The sequence below is a fragment of the Scyliorhinus canicula genome, chromosome 10, assembly GCF_902713615.1.
Source record: "Scyliorhinus canicula chromosome 10, sScyCan1.1, whole genome shotgun sequence".
Taxonomy (NCBI): Eukaryota; Metazoa; Chordata; class Chondrichthyes; order Carcharhiniformes; family Scyliorhinidae; genus Scyliorhinus; species Scyliorhinus canicula.
In genome coordinates this window covers 44,168,273-44,187,785 of record NC_052155.1, presented here as the reverse complement: position 1 = coordinate 44,187,785, position 19,513 = coordinate 44,168,273, and positions in this window count along the sequence as shown.

The following is a 19,513-nucleotide window of genomic DNA, read 5'->3' as shown; positions in this document are numbered from 1 at the left end:
GGCCTTCAACCGCATCAAGGCGGACATTGCAAAGGCTATGATGCACGCTGTTGATGAGTCCCTCCTCTTCCAGGTCGAGAGCAACGCATCGGACATAGCTCTGGCGGCCACCCTCAACCAGGATGGCAGGCCGGTGGCCTTCTTTTCCCGCACCATCCATGCCTCTGAAATCCGACACTCCTCTGTCGAAAAGGAGGCCCAGGCCATTGTAGAAACTGTGCGGCATTGGAGGCATTACCTAGCCGGCAGGAGATTCACGCTCCTCACTGACCAATGGTCGGTTGCCTTCATGTTTAGTAATATGCAGCGGGGCAAGATAAGAAACAATAAGATCCTGAGGTGGAGGATCGAGCTCTCCAACTACAATTATGAGATCTTGTATCGTCCTGGGAAGCTCAACGAGCCTCCTTACGCCCTAACCCACAAGTGGACCGACTCAGGATCCTACACAATGACCTCTGCCACCCGGGGGTCACCCATTTCTTCCACTTCATCAAAACCCACAACCTGCCCTACTCCATAGAGGAGGTCAGGACCGTCACCAGAAACTGCCAAATCTGCGCAGAGTGCAAGCCGCACTTCGACTGGCCAGATAAAGCACACCTGGTGAAGGCCTCCCGCCCCTTTGAGCGCCTCAGTATAGACTTAAAAGGGCCCCTCCCCTCCACCGATCGCAACACATACTTTCTGACGGTGGTCGATGAGTTCTCCCGGTTCCCCTTCGCCATCCCCTGTCACAACATGTCTGCTGCCACGGTCATTAAAGCCCTCCACAGTATATTCACACTGTTCAGTTTCTCCAACTACGTACACAGTGATAGGGGGGTCCTCCTTTATGAGTGATGAGCTGCGTCAATTCCTGCTCAGCAGGGGCATTGCCTCAAGCAGGATGACCAGCTGCAACCCCCGGGGAAATGGGCAGGTGGAGAAGGAGAATGGGACGGTCTGGAAGGCCGTTCTGCTGGTCCTACAGTCTAGAAATCTCCCGGTCTCTTGCTGGCAGGAGGTCCTCCCCGATGCACTCCATTCCATATGGTCACTCCTGTGCACCACAACTAATGAAACCCCCCATGAACATCTTCTTGTTTTTCCCAGGAAGTCCACCTCCGGGACATCACTCCCAACCTGGCTGGCAGCTCCTGGACCCGTCCTACTCTGGAGACATGCGCGGGCCCATAAGTCTGACCCTTTGTCGAGAGGGTCCACCTTCTTCATGCTAACCCGCAGTACGCCTACGTGGCACGCCCCGACGGACACCAGGACGCAGTCTCCCTCCGGGATCTGGCACCCGCTGGATCCCCACCCACGGCCCCCTCACCAACCCCTCCACCCGAACCATTCTTCTCTGCTCCACCCACTTCCCCACCAGCGAACCTCACCGCAGCCCCTGCCCCAGGAGGATCCGTCCTCCCACTGGTTCCACCCGGAAGTAATGAAGCAGAGGACTGTGCGATCCCGGAGTCGAAAATGCCTGAGTCGAAAATGCCTGAGTCGGTGCCTGCATCACCACTGAGACTGCGACAGTGGCAGAGGACCATCAAGGCCCCCGATCGATTGATTTCTTCATTGTAATTGTTACTGTGTTTGTTATTGTTACTGTTAAAGGCTTTGCCACCACCCCCGCCGGACTTTTTTTACAACAGGGGGTGAATGTGCTAGACCGTATTATATGTATTACAGTACCTGTGTTGGAGGTCCTACTGTATTAGAGATACGTGGGTAAATCCCTGTCTGCTGGCTCCGCCCAGTGGACAATATAAAGAGGTGTTCATCCCCGGCTGCAGCCATTTTCTGTTACGAGCTGCTGGGGAACACATCTTGTCTAATAAAGCCTTCGATTATTCTCTAATCTCACTTTCGCAATAATTGATCCTGCATCAGATACCCATTTAAACATGGCTTACGACACCATTCCAGGGACCAACAATGAAGTACAAGAACGATGTAACCATGTAAATGTACCAACACATCAGGTGGTGAAGAGGACAATTGGTGTTTTGAAATCATGTTTTCGATGCCTGGACAGGTCAGGGGTCACGTTACAGTGTGCACTGGAGATAGTCGCGAAGATTGTTGTCGTGTGTTTGTATTGCACAACTTTGCCCATCAGCATGGACTCAGCATTCACCCAGAAGTTGACTTGCAACCAGAAATAGAGGAGCTAGAGGAGGGAAATACGGAGCCTGATGCAGACTTACTTCCTGGTGCAGCTGTGCAAGCATAGGCTCCTGCTGAAAAATTATATTTTACTGCAAGAAATCTGGAAAGTTGAGGTAGTTATTGAACAAAATGTCTTACAGCAGCTGCTAATGTTAAATGTTAAGTTAAATGTAACATGGAGGAAAGCACTGGTACAGTGGTTAGCACTGCTGCCTCACAGCACCAGGAACATGGGCTCAATTCCAGCCTGTGTGGAGTTTGTACATTCTCACCGTGTCTGCGTGGGTTTCCTTTGGCTGCTCCGGTTTCCTCCCAAAGTCCAAAGATATGCAAGTTGGGTGGACTGACCAAGCTAAATTGCCCCTTGGTGTCCAAAAGGTCATGTGGGGTTATGGAGTTACAGAAATAGGGCGGGGCGGTGGGCATAGATAGGATGTTCTTTCAGAGGGTCAGTGCAGATTCAATGAGCCAAATGGCCCTCTTCTGCACCGTAGGGATTCCGTGGTATTAAAGTTATATCACATTATTTTTGTTAATAAATGTTTTCCATTAAACTTTACAAGCTTCTACAAATGTTTATTGAAACATTGAAACACAACATTTAATTCTGAGATAATTATAAATGACTAAGATAATTGAAGTAAACAGGGCTGATGTATAATAATGATAAACACACAAATCAAAATAAAATGAGAAGTTACAAGGACAGTGACAGCTAAAAGCAAAAAGCCCTGGAGGGGGGGGGGGGGGGGGGCACTTTTTGAATCAGGTCAGGTCAGAACTATGTTGTAACAAAATGTTCTGATCTCTTCTGTCGGACTGTAGGGAGACGGTGTTGTTTACATTTTGTCCTGTTGCAAGACTCTAAATTTTCAATTGCCATATTCTGAATTGAAACATACGAACACTTTTAAGCAGGCCGTGCGTAAAGTTATATAATAATATAGGGCAGATTAAAATAATAGTTTTACAGATTTAAAACAAGTAACAAATTATTTCTGCAAATCCAACAATTTTAATTGAAGTCGCAGGCCAGCAAATATTTGTGAATTCCAAAAAATGGAAAGTACAAGGAAAGTAAAATCCTGCAGAATTCCCAGAGGAAGTGGATCGTCTTAATCCAGACTACTGGTTTAGACTGGTTTATCGCTGGCTTTTAAAGCAGACCAAGCAGGCCAGCAGCACTGTTCGATTCCCGTACCAGCCTCCCCGGACAGGCGCCGGAATGTGGAGACTAGGGGCTTTTCACAGTAACTTCATTGAAGCCTACTCGTGACAATAAGCGATTTTCACTTTTTTTTTTACTGGTCAGTTACAGAACAAGTTCAATTATAAATGTTAAATAATAATCATCTTCAATCATTCAAAAATAAAATTAAAAGTTACTTTCAAAGTTCCAATAACAAAAGTTAAAAGAAAATTCAACATACCTTTAAAACAGCTGTGAAACCTGTTGTTTGTTGTCGTCAATACAAACCAGCAGTTTAAATCCCTGACCTCAATGGGCGTTCTCTTAGTTCACTTGTCACAAGGGGGGGCGTGGCTACATTCAAACTGTGCCACACCCTGACCTGCGCAGGGTGTCCCAATGCTGCTGCTGGAGTTGGAATGCGTCAGGATTTTTGAGCACTGGTATGTGGACACTTTCCTACCCCAGTATCAGTGGACCATGGCTTTCCGCCAAGACATGGAAGAATTGGGCCAATGATTGCTTGCCACCTTCAGTTTTCCTTCCATGAATTCACTGAAATGTTTAATCGTATGAGATAAACAGTAGTCTGTTTATTTCTAAAGTTTGTAGTTATTAGCTGCCTTTTGGGGTGAGCACAGTAAGAAGTCTTACAAAACCAGGTTAAAGTCCATCAGGTTTGTTTCAAACACTAGCTTTCGGAGCACAGCTGGAAGGATCAGTGCTCTGAAAGCTAGTATTTGAAACAAGCCTGTTGGGCTTTAACCTGGTGTTGTAAGACTTCTTACTGTGCTCACCCCAGTCCAACGCCGGCATCTCCACATTTTGGGGGGAAGCAATAGAATTAGGGAATCATAGAATGGTTGCAGCACGGAGGGAGGCCATTTGGCTCATCATGTCCCTGCTGGCTCTCTGCTGCAAGGGCATCACACCTCAACATTTTTCTAACAACCATCCACTCACATGAACCATCATCGAGCAGGCAAGTGGACTTTTCAAGATGTGATTCTATCTTGAATCAGTTGGGTCACACTCTGTAATAGACTACTGTCAGGGTCTCACTCATTATGTTAGTGTATTCCACCCTCCCAACTATAGCCCTTCAGTGAAAAGTAGACTCTAAAAATCATGAGGCCTTGGAACAACATCGCTCATCGAAGTTAAAGGAGAAGCAGGTGACGAGAGATCAGGAGGAAGTGGAGACTAAGGTGAAGGTTGCAGAAAACAAAGGTTCCTTGTTTACTCCTGAAGGTAGCCAATCAAAACCAGCTGAAATGGTGGGAAAATCCATGCCTACTGACATTTTGAGATACTTGTGGTGTGGCACATAAACCCAGCATAGATGCCAAGACTGCCCAGCAGGGGGCATGGCATGCTTCCAGTGAGGCAGAACTGGACATTTCAATAATTTCTGCAAATCCAACAATTTTAATTGAAGTCGCAGACCAGCAAATACTTACGAATTCCAAGAAATGGAAAGTACAAGGAAAGTAAAATCCTACAGAATTCCTAGAAGACGTGGATGGTCTTAATCCAGACTACCAGTCAATTACAGAACAAGTTCAAGGTTTCGGTATTTCTTACAAAATTGACACTAGAACGTATTAGCCAATAGCTTTAATTAGCTCCAATCAATGACCCTTTAACCATCAGACTTTAAGTTACAAGGTCCAGTCAGCATAAACCTTCCAATAGGGTAGCACAGTGGTTAACATTGTTGCTTCACAGCGCCAGAGTCACAGGTTCGATTTCCCTGTTTGGGTCACTGTGCGGAGTCTGCACGTTCTCCCTATGTCTGCATTGGTTTCCTCCAGGTGCTTTGGTTTCTTCCCACAAGTCCAGAACAGGGAGAACAAAGAACAAAGAACAATGAGAATTACAGCACAGGAACTGGCCCTCCGGCCCTCCCAGCCTGCGCCGATCCAGATCCTTTATCGAAACCTGTCTCCTATTTTCCAAGGTCTACTTCCTTCTGTTCCCGCTTATTAGGTGAAATGGACATTCTGAATTCTCCCTCAGTGTACGCGAACAGGTGCCAGAGTGTGGCGGCTAGGAGATTTTCACAGGAACATCATTGCAGTGTTAATGTAAGCTTACTTGTGACAATAATAAAGATTATATTATATATTATTATTATATTAACACAGGATTAATGCTCCACTCAGCCATTAGTCTTGTTATGTTTTTACAACCGGCGAACATTCTTGTTGATATTAGCACATCCAGGAATCCTGAAAATACCAGAATGACTTACTGTCTTCAACATTTAATTTAAAAGCTGTGGGCATTTAGCATTCAGAAGCTGAGGAAGTTTATACAATCATTAGAAAGTTCCTTCCTTTCACACAGGCACCACCTACTAGTCCCAGGATAGATATGGAAGTTAGGAATCTTCACAAAGTAAGACCAGAAGTAAAGAATGCAGAAGGCACTGCAGCAGACAGTGACCACCTATTGAAGACCTGCTGGAGAGTGCGGAAGAAGAATCACTTGCAGTGCTGATCAATCTTTTGGGGATGGATGTCCCAGAGAATGATTTGTCTTTATTGGTAGATCTACCTTATAACGCCTGTCTTACAAAGAACAAAGAAAATTACAGCACAGGAACAGGCCCTTCGGCCCTCCCAGCCAGCGCCGATCCAGATCCTTTATCTAAACCTGTTGCCGATTTTCCAAGGATCTACTTCCCTCAGTTCCCTGCCCATTCATATATCTGTCCAGATGCATCTTAAATGATGCTATCATGCCTGCCTCTACCACCTCCGCTGGCAAAGCGTTCCAGGCACCCACCACCCTCTGAGTAAAAAAGTTTCCACGCACATCTCCCTTAAACTTTCCCACTCTCACCTTGATATCGTGACCTCTTGTAATTGACACCCCCACTCTTGGAAAAAGCTTGTTGCTTTCCGTCCTGTCCATACCTCTCATAATTTTGTAGACCTCAATCAGGTCCCCCCTCAACCTCCGTCTTTCCAACGAAAACAATCCTAATCTACTCAACCTTTCTTCATAGCTAGCACCCTCCATACCAGGTAACATCCTGGTGAACCTCCTCTGCACCCTCTCTAAAGCATCCATATCCTTCTGGTAATGTGGCGACCAGAACTGCACGCAGTATTCCAAATGTGGCCTAACCAAAGTCCTATACAACTGTAACATGACCTGCCGACTCTTGTACTCAATATCCCGTCCGATGAAGGCAAGCATGCTGTATGCCTTCTTCACCACTCTATCGACCTGCGTTGCCACCTTCAGGGTACAATGGACCTGAACTCCCAGATCTCTCTGTACATCAATTTTCCCCAGCACTCTTCCATTGACCATATAGTCCGCTCTTGAATTAGATCTTCCAAAATGCACCACCTCACATTTGTCTGGATTGAACTCCATCTGCCATTTTTCTGCCCAACTCTCCAATCTATCTATATGTTGCTGTATTCTCTGACAGTTCTTCTCACTATCTGCAACTCCACCAATCTTAGTATCATCTGCAAACTTGCTCATCAGACCACCTATACCTTTGTCCAGATCATTTATGTATATCACAAACAACAGTGGTCTGAGCACGGATCCCTGTGGAACACCGCTAGTCACCTTTCTCCATTTTGAGACACTCCCTTCCACCACTACTCTCTGTCTCCTGTCGCCCAGCCAGTTCTTTATCGATCGAGCTAGTACACCCTGAACCCCATATGACTTCACTTCTTCCATCAACCTGCCATGGGAAACTTTATCAAACGCCTTACTGAAGTCCATGTATATGACATCTACAGCCCTTCCCTCATCAATTAACTTTGTCACTTCCTCAAAGAATTATATTAGGTTTGTAAGACATGACCTTCCCTGCACAAAACCATGCTGCCTATCACTGATAAGTCTATTTTCTTCCAAATGTGAATAGATCCGATCCTTCAGTATATTCTCCAACAGTTTGCCTACCACTGACGTCAAGCTCACAGGTCTATAATTCCCTGGATTATCCCTGCTACCCTTCTTAAACAAAGGGACAACATTAGCAATTCCCCAGTCCTCTAGGACCTCACCCATGCTCAAGGATGCTGCAAAGATATCTGTTAAGGCCCCAGCTATTTCGTCCCTCGTTTCCCTCAGTAACCTGGGATAGATCCCATCCGATCCTGGGGACTTGTCCACCTTAATGCCTTTTAGAATACCCAAAACCTCCCCCTTCCTTATGCCGACATGACCTAGAGTATTTAAACATCCATCCCTAGCCTCAACATCCGTCATGTCCCTCTCCTTGGTGAATACCGATGCAAAGTACTCATTAAGAATCTCACCCATTTCCTCTGATAAAGTCATTTCCTCCACGCATAAAGTTCCTCTTTTGTCTTTGAGTGGGCCAATCCTTTCTCTAGTTACCCTCTTGGTCCTTATATATGAATAAAAGGCTTTAGGATTTTCCTTAACCCTGTTAGCCAAAGATATTTCATGACCCCTTTTAGCCCTCTTTATTTGTCCTACTTTCCCGATATTCCTCCAAAGCTTCATCAGTTTTGAGTCGCCTCGATCTTATGTATGCTTCCTTTTTCATTTTAGCTAGCCTCACAATTCCACCCGCCATCCATGGTTCCCTAATCTTGCCATTTCTATCTCTCATTTTCACAGGGACATGTCTGTCCTGCACTCTAATCAACCTTTCCTTAAAAAACTCCCACATACCAAATGTGGATTTACCCTTAAACAGCTGCTCCCAATCCACATTCTCTAGCTCCTGCCGAATTTTGTTATACTTGGCTTTTCCCCAATTTAGCACTCTTCCTTTAGGACCACTCTCATCTTTGTCCATGAGTATTCTAAAACTTACGGAATTGTGATCGCTATTCCCAAAGTAATCACTGACTGAAACTTCATCCACCTGGCCGGGATCATTCCCCAATACCAGGTCCAGTATAGCCCCTTCCTGATTAGGACTATTTACCTACTGCTCTAAAAAACTCTCCTGGATGCTCCTTACAAATTCCGCTCCATCTACACCTCCAACACTACATGAGCCCCATTCAATATTGGGGAAGTTAAAATCTCCCATCACGACCACTCTATTGCTCCTACATTGTTCTATAATCTGTCTACATATTTGTACCTCTATTTCACGCTCACTTTTGGGAGGTCTGTAGTAAAGTCCCAACAATGTTACTGCACCCTTCCTATTTCTTAACTCTATCCATATTGCCTCAGTGCTCGAATCCTCCATCGTACCCTCCTTAATCACAGCTGTGATATCATCTCTGACTAGTAATGCAACTCCTCCACCCCTTTTACCTCCCTCTCTATCCCTCCTGAAGCATCTATAACCTGGGATATTTAGTTGCCAGTCTTGCCCTTCCCTCAACCAAGTCTCAGTAATACCAATAACATCATATTCCCAGGTACTAATCCAAGCCCTAAGTCATCTGCCTTACCTGCTACACTTCTCGCATTAAAACAAATGCACCTCAGACCACCTGTCCCTTTGCGTTCATCATCTCTTCCCTGTCTACTCTTCCCCTTAGTCACATTGAGTTTATTATCTAGTACCTTACTGGCTTTAGTTGCTGCCTCTTTACTGACCTCTAACTTCCTAATCTGGTTCCCATCCCCCTGCCACATTAGTTTAAAACCTCCCCAACAAGCACCCCCTGGGACATTGGTTCCAGTCCTGTCCAGGTGTAGACCATCCGATTTGTAATGATCCCACCGCCCCCAGAACCAGTTCCAATTTCCCAAAAATCTGAACCCCTCCCTCCTACACCATCTCTCAAGCCACATATTCATTCTGACTATCTTGAATTTCTACTCTGACTGTCTCGTGGCACTGGTAGCAATCCTGAGATTACTACCTTTGAGGTCCTACTTTATAACTTATCTCCTAACTCCCTAAATTCTGATTGGAGGACCTCATCCTGTTTTCTACCTATATCGTTGGTTCCTATATGCACCATGACAACTGGCTGTTCACCCTCCCCCTTCAGTATGTCCTGCAGCCAATCTGAGACATCCCTGACCCATGCACCCGGGAGGTAACATACCATTCGGGAGTCTCGTTTCCGACCACAGAAACGCCTGTCTACTCCCCTTATGATTGAATCCCCTATGACTATAGCCCTGCCAGTCTTTTTCCCACCCTTTTGTGCAGCAGAGCCAGCCACGGTGCCATGAGCCTGGCTACTACTGCCTAGTGAGTCATCTCCCCCAACAGTATCCAAAACGGTATACCTGTTTTGGAGGGAGGTGACCGCAGGGGACACCTGCACTGCCTTCCTGCTCTTTCTCTGCCTTTTGGTCACCCATTCCTGGTCTCCTGCATCAATCCTAATCTGCGGTGTGACCAACTCACTGAATGTGCTATCCACGACCTCCTCAGCATCGCGGATGCTCCAAAGTGAGTCCATCCGCAGCTTCAGAGCCGTCATGCGGTCTAACAGGAGCTGCAGCTGGACATACTTCCCGCACATGAAGGAACCAGGGGCATCAGCCACGTCCCTGAACTCCCATATTGAGCATGAGGAGCACGACACGGGTCTGGGATCTCCTGCCATTTTTACACTTTACCTTAACTGATTACAAATATAATATCAAATAATGAATAAGTGAAATAAATAAGGATTCTACTTACCAATCACAATACTTACCAAACACAAAGAGTTACATTTCTCCCAACTACTGCTAATTGGAGCACTTTTTTTACCAGCCAATCAGGTCACTGCTTTGCTGTGATGTCACTCTTCAAGGTAAGTTTTTAAAGAGGTAAACTTAAGTTCCCGACGACCCCTCGTCACTGCTCCCGCCGAAAATCTGAAGACCGTTTCTCCTGCAGGCTGTGACGTCACGGTTCAACTTCTTTCTACTTCTACCTACCCTCGAGCCTTCTTCTTGATCTTTACTCGGCTGGGATCATTACAGTGGTTGGTTTTTTTTGGTTGGAGGAGGGGGTAGGGAGTGAAACACTGAAGAAGTGTTTCGGGTTTAACTGTCACTTCACAACAGCTCCTCCACAAACCACCTTCAAGTTCCACTGACCGCACTGCACGTATGCAAATTTCCCCCGCAACAGCCAATCAGTAGGTCCACTCTACTGCCCTCTGCTGGATGCTTGCCTTCACTTGAACACCTAGGGTCTCTTGCACAGGTACACCTTCAAGTTCCGCTGACCGCAATGCACGTATGCACATTTCCCCCGCAACAGCCAATCAGTAGCTCCATTCTACTGCCCTCTGCTGGATGCTTGCCTTCACTTGAATACCTAGGGTCTCTTGCACAGGTACACCTTCAAGTTCCGCTGCCTTGTCTTTTTAAAAGAATCCGCTGTGCTTTTTGTAGCTGAGCAGCATTAAGATCCTAGTTCCACGGTTTCTACTTATGTATTTCTTATTTTATTTCCTGTTGTGCATGGACAGTCGTCCACGAAGGATACCTTTGCCTGAGTCCAGATTCGAGTCCATAGAGGCTCACATTGCTCAAGAGCTGGTACTCTCTCAGGGTGAAAGTCAATTGCCACCTGTACTTCAGTGCCAACTAAAGGTCTTCTTCTCAAGAGAGCTTGTGGTTAGCAAGAAGCTACGGCAGAATCTTTATCACTCCTGAAGCTACAGAATCTGTACCGCAGTCTTGTCCTGGAATCAATTGTCTGCAGAAAAGTCTCTCATTACGGAAGATGATAATGATACTGTCTTGTCTCCATATCCGTAGGAATTCTTTCCCATGCCTTTAGTGGAGCAACCTCATACAGAGAGAAGTGTGGCTCTCACAACACTGTATATAGAAAATAGAAGGTCCTTCCGAAGTATCATTGGGAAATCGTCCTTTCTTCGTTTCCTGACAGTCTTACAGAAATAATTTTTATTCCTTAGCTATTTAAGTTCATTGAAATCTCCGATCTTCAATGCCTTTTAGGTCTCTGATGGGCGACATGGTAGCACAGTACTTAGCACAGTTGCTTCACAGCTCCATGGTCCCAGGTTCGATTCCAGCCGTGGATCACTCTCCATGCGGATCCTGCACGTCCTCCTTGTGTCTGCGTGGGTTTCCTCCGGGTGCTCCGCTTTCCTTCTACAGTCCAAAGATGTGCAGGTTAGGTGGATTAGTCATGCTAAATTGCCCGTAGTGTCCAAAAAGGGGTGGGGTAACTGGGGTACGGGGATAGGGTGGAGGTGTCGGCTTAGGGAGGGTTCTCTTTGCAGGGGCAGTGCAGATTCGATAGGCCGAATGGCCTCCTTCTGAACTGTAGATTCTATGATTCTATTATACAGCTGTGACAGTCAATCCTGGAGTTGAAGATCATTTCACTTCTGAAGCTTCTTCCCAGAGTTCTTTGAGGGAAAATCAAGTTCCTCAAAGTATCCTGAGTTCTCCTCTTCTAGTTCTCAAGAGTCTAGAGTTTGATTCTCTTCAGTCTTGTCTTTTAAACCTGTTGAAATTGTTTGCTGTCCTTGCAGTGCAGTCACCCTGACACCAATGCTCTACTTTCCAGCAATGCAGACGCCAACAATGCTAAAGTGCTGTCCTATTCTGCGGATGATGATGTCCTACTGTTATATATTGGAACTAATGTCCTCTGTACGGTGTGTTACATGATTGTGTGGTGACTTCATCAGAAGCACTTGGTAGATTTTCCCACTCTTTTATCTTATACTGTGAGTAAGCAACACCGCCACAATAAACTCCGACAACTTTTTAAGTAACATATGGTGTTCCAACCTGGATACCCTTTATCTCTGCTGTGAAGTAAAAGAAAAAACCCTCAAAACATAAGAGTATAAAAGACATTGCTGGCGATGAGGATGTTTTTCCAGTAAAATAATCAGAAGAAACAACTCAGACCTGGGCCTCGAGGCGAAGATCGTATTTCAGAAGATCACTCCACCATCAATAAATTTGTTGTAAAACTGGCAATCTGGAACAGGTATTTTAGCACTTCTAAGTGTACCTGTTAATTTTAGAAGTGATGGAAAGCACTAAGGACCATTCTTAGATTGTTTTACGTGACCCGAGAACACTTGGAGAGTTTGGGGGGGGGGGGGGGGGAAGAGACATATTTTTCAGTTAGAGCGGAAAAAATGGGGTAGGCTGTAATAAAAGAGTTACATATCGATCTAGGGTTTTTTTCCCCTGTGCGCGTTCGCACGTGACAGGCTGCAGTGTTGGGTCCTTGAACCCAGAGAGAGACCTTCCTTTCTGAAGTAACTGACCAAAAAGGCAAAAATACAGCGCCAGTAATCAACACTAAGCAGAATTAGAGTTGACAGTTTCTGTTTTTGAAACAGATTGGTGTTTGCAAATTTTTTTTTTTCTTAAAGCCACAGTGCAACCAGGAAACGAACATTTTTAAAGAAACAACAAAAGAAATAATACAAATTAGATTGGACAATAAAGAAATTAGAGAGTGTGAAAAGTTAAAAACAACAACTTAAGAACAAATAACTGTGATGCTAGTAAAAGGTGGTGCTATGGAACCATTCAATGAGAAAACAGAATCATGGAGATCCTGTAAAAACAGAGTCCAGTACTACCTTGCTGCAAACAGGATACCGAATGAAATCAAAGTAGCAACTTTCTTGAGTGTAATAGAAGGAGAACTTTAAACCTATTCCAAAGTCTTGGCCATCCTGCAAAGCCTCGCACAATAACTTGTGAAGAATTGACTAAAGCCCTTGAAGAACACTTCCCACCCAAACCATTGATCATAGCAGAGAGATTCGGATTTAATTGACGTAGTCAAGAAGTGGGTTAAAACATTCCGCAATTTGTTGCAGTAATACAGAGACAAGCAGAGAATTGTGAGTATGGATAAACTCTTGAGGACACACTGCGAGACATAATACAGAGACTAGCAGAGAATTGTGAGTATGGATAAACTCTTGAGGACACACTGCGAGACATAATACAGAGACTAGCAGAGAATTGTGAGTATGGATCAACTCTTGAGGACACACTGCGAGACAGACTTGTGTGCAGATTGAGAACTGTGACAATCCAGAGATGATTGCTGTCAGAAAGCTCTCTTACACTCAAACTTGCTGTTGAAATAAAAGTGTCTTTGGAGTTGGCAGCTAAAGAAGCTTCCCAAATTGAAGCTGGCATCAATATAAACAAATTCTCCACAGGAATATTGGTGTTGAGAAAACAAATGTCATAATTATGGCAAGAAAGGTCACATAAGGTCACATAAAGGTCACATTTAGTAATACTAAAAGGAATAAAACTGGAGATGTTAAGATTCAAAACAGAGGTTAAAAAAAAACCCCAACATAAGTGTACTTTACCTGAATGCTCATAGTATTTGGAATAAAGTAAATGAGTTGATGGCACAAATCATCGTGAATGACTATGATTTAGTGGCCATTACTGAAACATGGTTAAAGGATGGTCACGACTGGGAGTTAAATATCCGAGGGTATCAAACTATTAGGAAGGACAGAGTGGATGGTAAGGGAGGTGGTGTTGCTCTGTTATTTAAGGATGACATCCGGGCAATAGTAAGAGATGACATCGGTGCTATGGAGGATAAGGTTGAATCCATTTGGGTGGAAATCAGGAATAGTAAGGCGAAAAAGTCACTGATAGGAGTAGTCTATCGGCCACCAAATAGTAACGAGATGGTGGGGCAGGCAATAAACAAAGAAATAACTGATGCATGTAGAAATGGTACAGCAGTTATCATGGGGGATTTTAATCTACGTGTCGATTGGTTTAACCAGGTCGGTCAAGGCAACCGTGAGGAGGAGTTTATAGAATGTATCCGCGATAGTTTCCTAGAACAGTATGTAATGGAACCTACGAGGGAACAAGCGGTCCTAGATCTTGTCCTGTGTAATGAGACAGGATTGATTCATGATCTCATAGTTAGCGATCCTCTCGGAAGGAGCGATCACAAGATGGTGGAATTTAAAATACAGATGGAGGGTGAGAAAGTAAAATCAAATACGAGTGTTTTGTGTTTAAACAAAGGAGATTACAATGGGATGAGAGAAGAACTAGCTAAGGTAGACTGGGAGCAAAGACTTTATGGTGGAACAGTTGAGGAACAGTGGAGAACCTTCCAAGCGATTTTTAACAGTGCTCAGCAAAGGTTTATACCAACAAAAAGGAAGGACGGTAGAAAGAGGGAAAATCGACCGTGGATATCTAAGGAAATAAGGGAGAGTATCAAATTGAAGGAAAAAGCATATAAAGTGGCAAAGATTGGTGGGAGACTAGAGGACTGGGAAATCTTTAGGCGGCAACAGAAAGCTACTAAAAAAGCTATAAAGAAGAGTAAGATAGAGTATGAGAGTGAACTTGCTCAGCATATAAAAACAGACAGTACAAGTTTTTACAAATATATAAGACAAAAAAGAGTGGCTAAGGTAAATATTGGTCCTTTAGAGGATGAGAAGGGAGTTTTAATAATGGGAGATGAGGAAATGGCTGAGGAACTGAACAGGTTTTTTGGGTTGGTCTTCACAGTGGAAGACACAAATAACATGCCAGCGACTGATAGAAATGAGGCTATGACAGGTGAGGACCTTGAGAGGATTGTTATCACTAAGGAGGGAGTGATGGGCAAGCTAATGGGGCTAAAGGTAGACAAGTCTTCTGGCACTGATGGAATGCATCCCAGAGTGCTAAAAGAGATGGCTAGGGAAATTGCAGATGCACTAATGATGATTTACCAAAATTCACTAGACTCTGGGGTGATCCCGGTGGATTGGAAATTAGCAAATGTAACACCACTGTTTAAAAAAGGAGGAAGGCAGAGAGCAGGAAATTATATTAACTTCGGTAGTAGGGAAGATGCTGGAATCTATCATCAAGGAAGAAATAGCGAGGCATCTGGATAGAAATTGTCCCATTGGGCAGACGCAGCATGGGTTCATAAAGGGCAGGTCGTGCCTGACTAATTTAGTGGAATTTTTTGAGAACATTACCAGTACAGTAGATAACGGGGAGCCAATGGATGTGGTATATCTGGATTTCCAGAAAGCCTTTGACAAGGTGCCACACAAAAGGTTGCTGCATAAGATAAAGATGCATGGCATTAAGGGTAAAGTAGTAGCATGGATAGAGGATTGGTTAATTAATAGAAAGCAAAGAGTGGGGATTAATGGGTGTTTCTCTGGTTGGCAATCAGTAGCTAGTGGTGTCCCTCAGGGATCCGTGTTGGGCCCACAATTGTTCACAATTTACATAGATGATTTTGAGTTGGGGACCAAGGGCAATGTGTCCAAGTTTGCAGATGACACTAAGATGAGTGGTAAAGTGAAAAGTGCAGAGGATACTGGAAGTCTGCAGAGGGATTTGGATAGGTTAAGTGAATGGGCTAGGGTCTGGCAGATGGAATACAATGTTGACAAATGTGAGGTTATCCATTTTGGTAGGAATAACAGCAAACGGGATTATTATTTAAACGATAAAATATTAAAGCATGTCGCTGTGCAGAGAGACCTGGGTGTGCTAGTGCATGAGTCACAGAAAGTTGATTTACAGGTGCAACAGGTGATTAAGAAGGCAAATTGAATTTTGTCCTTCATTGCTAGAGGGATGGAGTTTAAGACTAGGGAGATTATGTTGCAATTATATAAGGTGTTAGTGAGGCCACACCTGGAGTATTGTGTTCAGTTTTGGTCTCTTTACTTGAGAAAGGACATACTGGCACTGGAGGGTGTGCAGAGGAGATTCACTAGGTTAATCCCAGAGTTGAAGGGGTTGGATTATGAGGAGAGGTTGAGTAGATTGGGACTGTACTCGTTGGAATTTAGAAGGATGAGGGGGGATCTTATAGAAACATTTAAAATTATGAAGGGAATAGATAGGACAGATGCGGGCAAGTTGTTTCCACTGGCGGGTGAAAGCAGAACTAGGGGACATAGCCTCAAAATAAGAGGAAGTAGATTTAGGACTTCTTCACCAAAGGGTTGTGAATCTATGGAATTCCTTGCCCAGTGAAGCAGTTGAGGTTCCTTCATTAAATGTTTTTAAGGTAAAGATAGATAGTTTTTTGAAGAATAAAGGGATTAAGGGTTATGGTGTTCGGGCTGGAAAGTGGAGCTGAGTCCACAAAAGATCAGCCATGATCTCATTGAATGGCGGAGCAGGTTCGAGGGGCCAGATGGCCTACTCCTGCTCCTAGTTCTTATGTTCTTATGTTCTTATAATAAAGGCAAACTGGACCAGATAAAATCCTCAAACATTGAAGATGGGTAAAAGCAAGAACACACCCACATCCACAAAATGTCTACAGAATGACCAAAGACGATGAAAATTCCCAAGATATCACAGTGTCTATAGAAATCAAAGAACTAAAATTCTGTACTATTGTTACAAGGAGATACACAGAGATTCTGGGACTATCCAAAACTAAATGGGAACAAAATTAAAATGGAAGTAGATACAGGGGCAGCTATATCTCTTATCTCCAAAAATTTATATCAACAAAAGCTCAAGAATGTACAATTAGAACCACCTAATACAATCTTGAAAATTTATACGGATGATTTAGTTTAGTCAATCTGAAAAATTGGTAAAAGGAAATTTTCCTGCATTTGTCAAAAGAGTGCAGTTGAACAAAAAGCAAACTGAATTGGCAAGCTGTGAAGCAATTGGTTAATGCAATGAACACATTACAGAAACTCTTAGAAAAGTACAAGAAGATATTTGAAAACACTTTTGGGGAAATGACTGGAGTTGAGGCACAACTTAAGAAAAAACCTGACAAAACCCGAAATGCTTAAAGGCAAGAACTGTGCCATATGCTATCAAACCAAAAGTCAAATTGGAAAGTGGGAAATTGATCAAATATAGAGTGACCGACAGTGCAATGACAATTGTTCCAGTTATCAAACTAGCTGATGCAGTAAGAATCTGTGGTGACTTTAAAATGACAATCAACCCAGTGTTGTGGGTCCAACCAGTATCCTTTACGAGAGGACCTATTTGCTGGATTATTGGGTGAACAACAGTTCAGCAAGATAGGCTTGCCCCAAGTATACTTCCAGATGAAGGTAGTAGCTGAGTCGTAACCTCTTCTAATCATCGTAACACACAAAGGAATGTTCAGGTACAAGCACCAACTGTTCGGAATAGCATCTGCACAGGCTCCATCATAGAAACATAGAGAGCGGAATTCTCCGCTCCAGCGCGGCATTGGGAAGGCCGTCGTGAACTCGGCCAAGTTTCACGACGGCCTCGGAGGCTCCTCGCACCCTATTCAGCCCCCCCCCGGGGGCTAGGAGCGGCGCTCCGAAATCTCGGCCACCGGGCCTTGATGCTTGAGTCAAGGCGGCACGCCGAGAATGATGCGATGACGGCGCCTAAGTGACGTCAGCCGCGCATGCGCAGGTCGGCCGGCTCCAACCCGCGCATGCGCGGTTGCCGTCTTCCCCTCCGCTGCCCCGCAAGACTTGATCTTGCGGGGCGTCAGAGGGGAAAGAGTGCGTCTCTTGGAGACGCCGGCCCGACCACGACCGATCGCGAGCCAGTCCCCTCCCGCGCACGGCCGTCGTGCTCACTCCCCTCTCTGCCTCCCCAAAAGCCACAAACGAAACTTTGGCGCCATGTTCACGACAGCAGCGACCAGGTGTGGTTGCTGCTGGCGTGAACAGGTCGGGAACGTCAGGCCGCTCGGAGAATCGCCGGTCGCCGGGAAAAACGGCGAGCGCCGATTCCTCAAGCGGGGGGTGGGAGAATCGCGGGGGGTGCCAGGGCGGCATGTCGTGAGTTGCCCGGCCCTCACGCGATTCTCCCACCCGGCTTGGGCAGCGGAGAATTCCGCCCAGAATTTACAGTGCAGAAGGAGGCCATTCGGCCCATCGAGTCTGCACCAGCCCTTACAAAGAGAACCCGACTGAAGCCCATGTATCTACCCTATCCCTGCAACCCAGTATCCCCGCACTTAACATTATTCCAAAAGGCAATGGACCAAATCCTTAGTGGCTTTAACGGTGTTCAATGTTTTGAAGGACATTTTAATTACCGGCAGGACTAAGCAAAAGAACCTAAAGAATTAGATGATACATTGGAGCCTCTTGAAAAACATACAGCGGGATTCTCCGATGGAGGCTTTCTCCGCTTCACCGACAGTGCACCCATGCCCACGGGTACTGCCACGCAGTATGTACATAGTAGACAAAAGAATAATCATTGACAATGGTACATCAACAAATAGTGATTGGTTACAGTGCGAAACAAGGGCCAAACAAGAGCAGCATAGGGCGTCATGAATAGTGGGCGGGATTCTCCCATACCGCATCATTTGGGAGAATCGCCGTTCCGCCGGAATTTCACGCGACGCCGGTCCGACGCCGTTCCGCCATTCTCCCAACCAGCGAGAATGGCATCATCGGGTTTGGCGCGGCGCTGCCCAGGGAATCACCTGAGGGGCTAAGTTTGGCGATTCTCCGGACCCCCCGGTATTCAGCGGCCCGGATGGGCCCACGCCGTCGCGATTCACACCTGCAAATAAAATGGTCAGCCAGCCGTGCTGGCTAACGATGTGGAGAGAGGAACAAAGAAAAGCACAGCACAGGAACAGGCCCTTCGGTCCTCCAAGCCTGTGCCGACCATGCTGCCCGTCTAAACTAAAATCTTCTACACTTCCTGGGTCGATAGCCCTCTATTCCCATCCTATTCATGTATTTGTCAAGATGCCCCTCAAATGTCACTATCGTCCCTGCTTCCATCACCTCCTCCGGCAGCGAGTTCCAGGCACCCACTACACTCTGTGTAAAAAAACTTGCCTCGTACATCAACTCTTAACCTTGCCCCTCACACTTTAAACCTATGCCCCCTAGCAATTGACCCCTCTACCCTGGGAAAAAGCTTCTGACTATCCACTCTGTCTATGCCCCTCATACTTTTGTAGACCTCTATCAGATTGCTCCTCAACCTCCATCGTTCCAGTGAGAACAAACCAAGGAGTTGACCGGCTGGTGTTTCGGTAGCAGTATGTTGTGGCTTATGGGGAGAGGGGTGGGAGCGGTTTGGGGAAGGGGGCAGCCATGCTCAGGGGGCGGGGGGAGGACAGGGGGAAGGGTGCAGATATACTCGGGGGAGAGGAGGGGTGGGGAAGGGTGCAGCCATGCTTGGGGGGGAGGAGGGGAGGATGAGTGCAGCCATGCTCGGGGGGCGGCGGGGGGGGGTGAGAAGGGCAGGGGGCCTCCAAGTTCCAAGTTGCGGTCAGCGTAAGTTGAA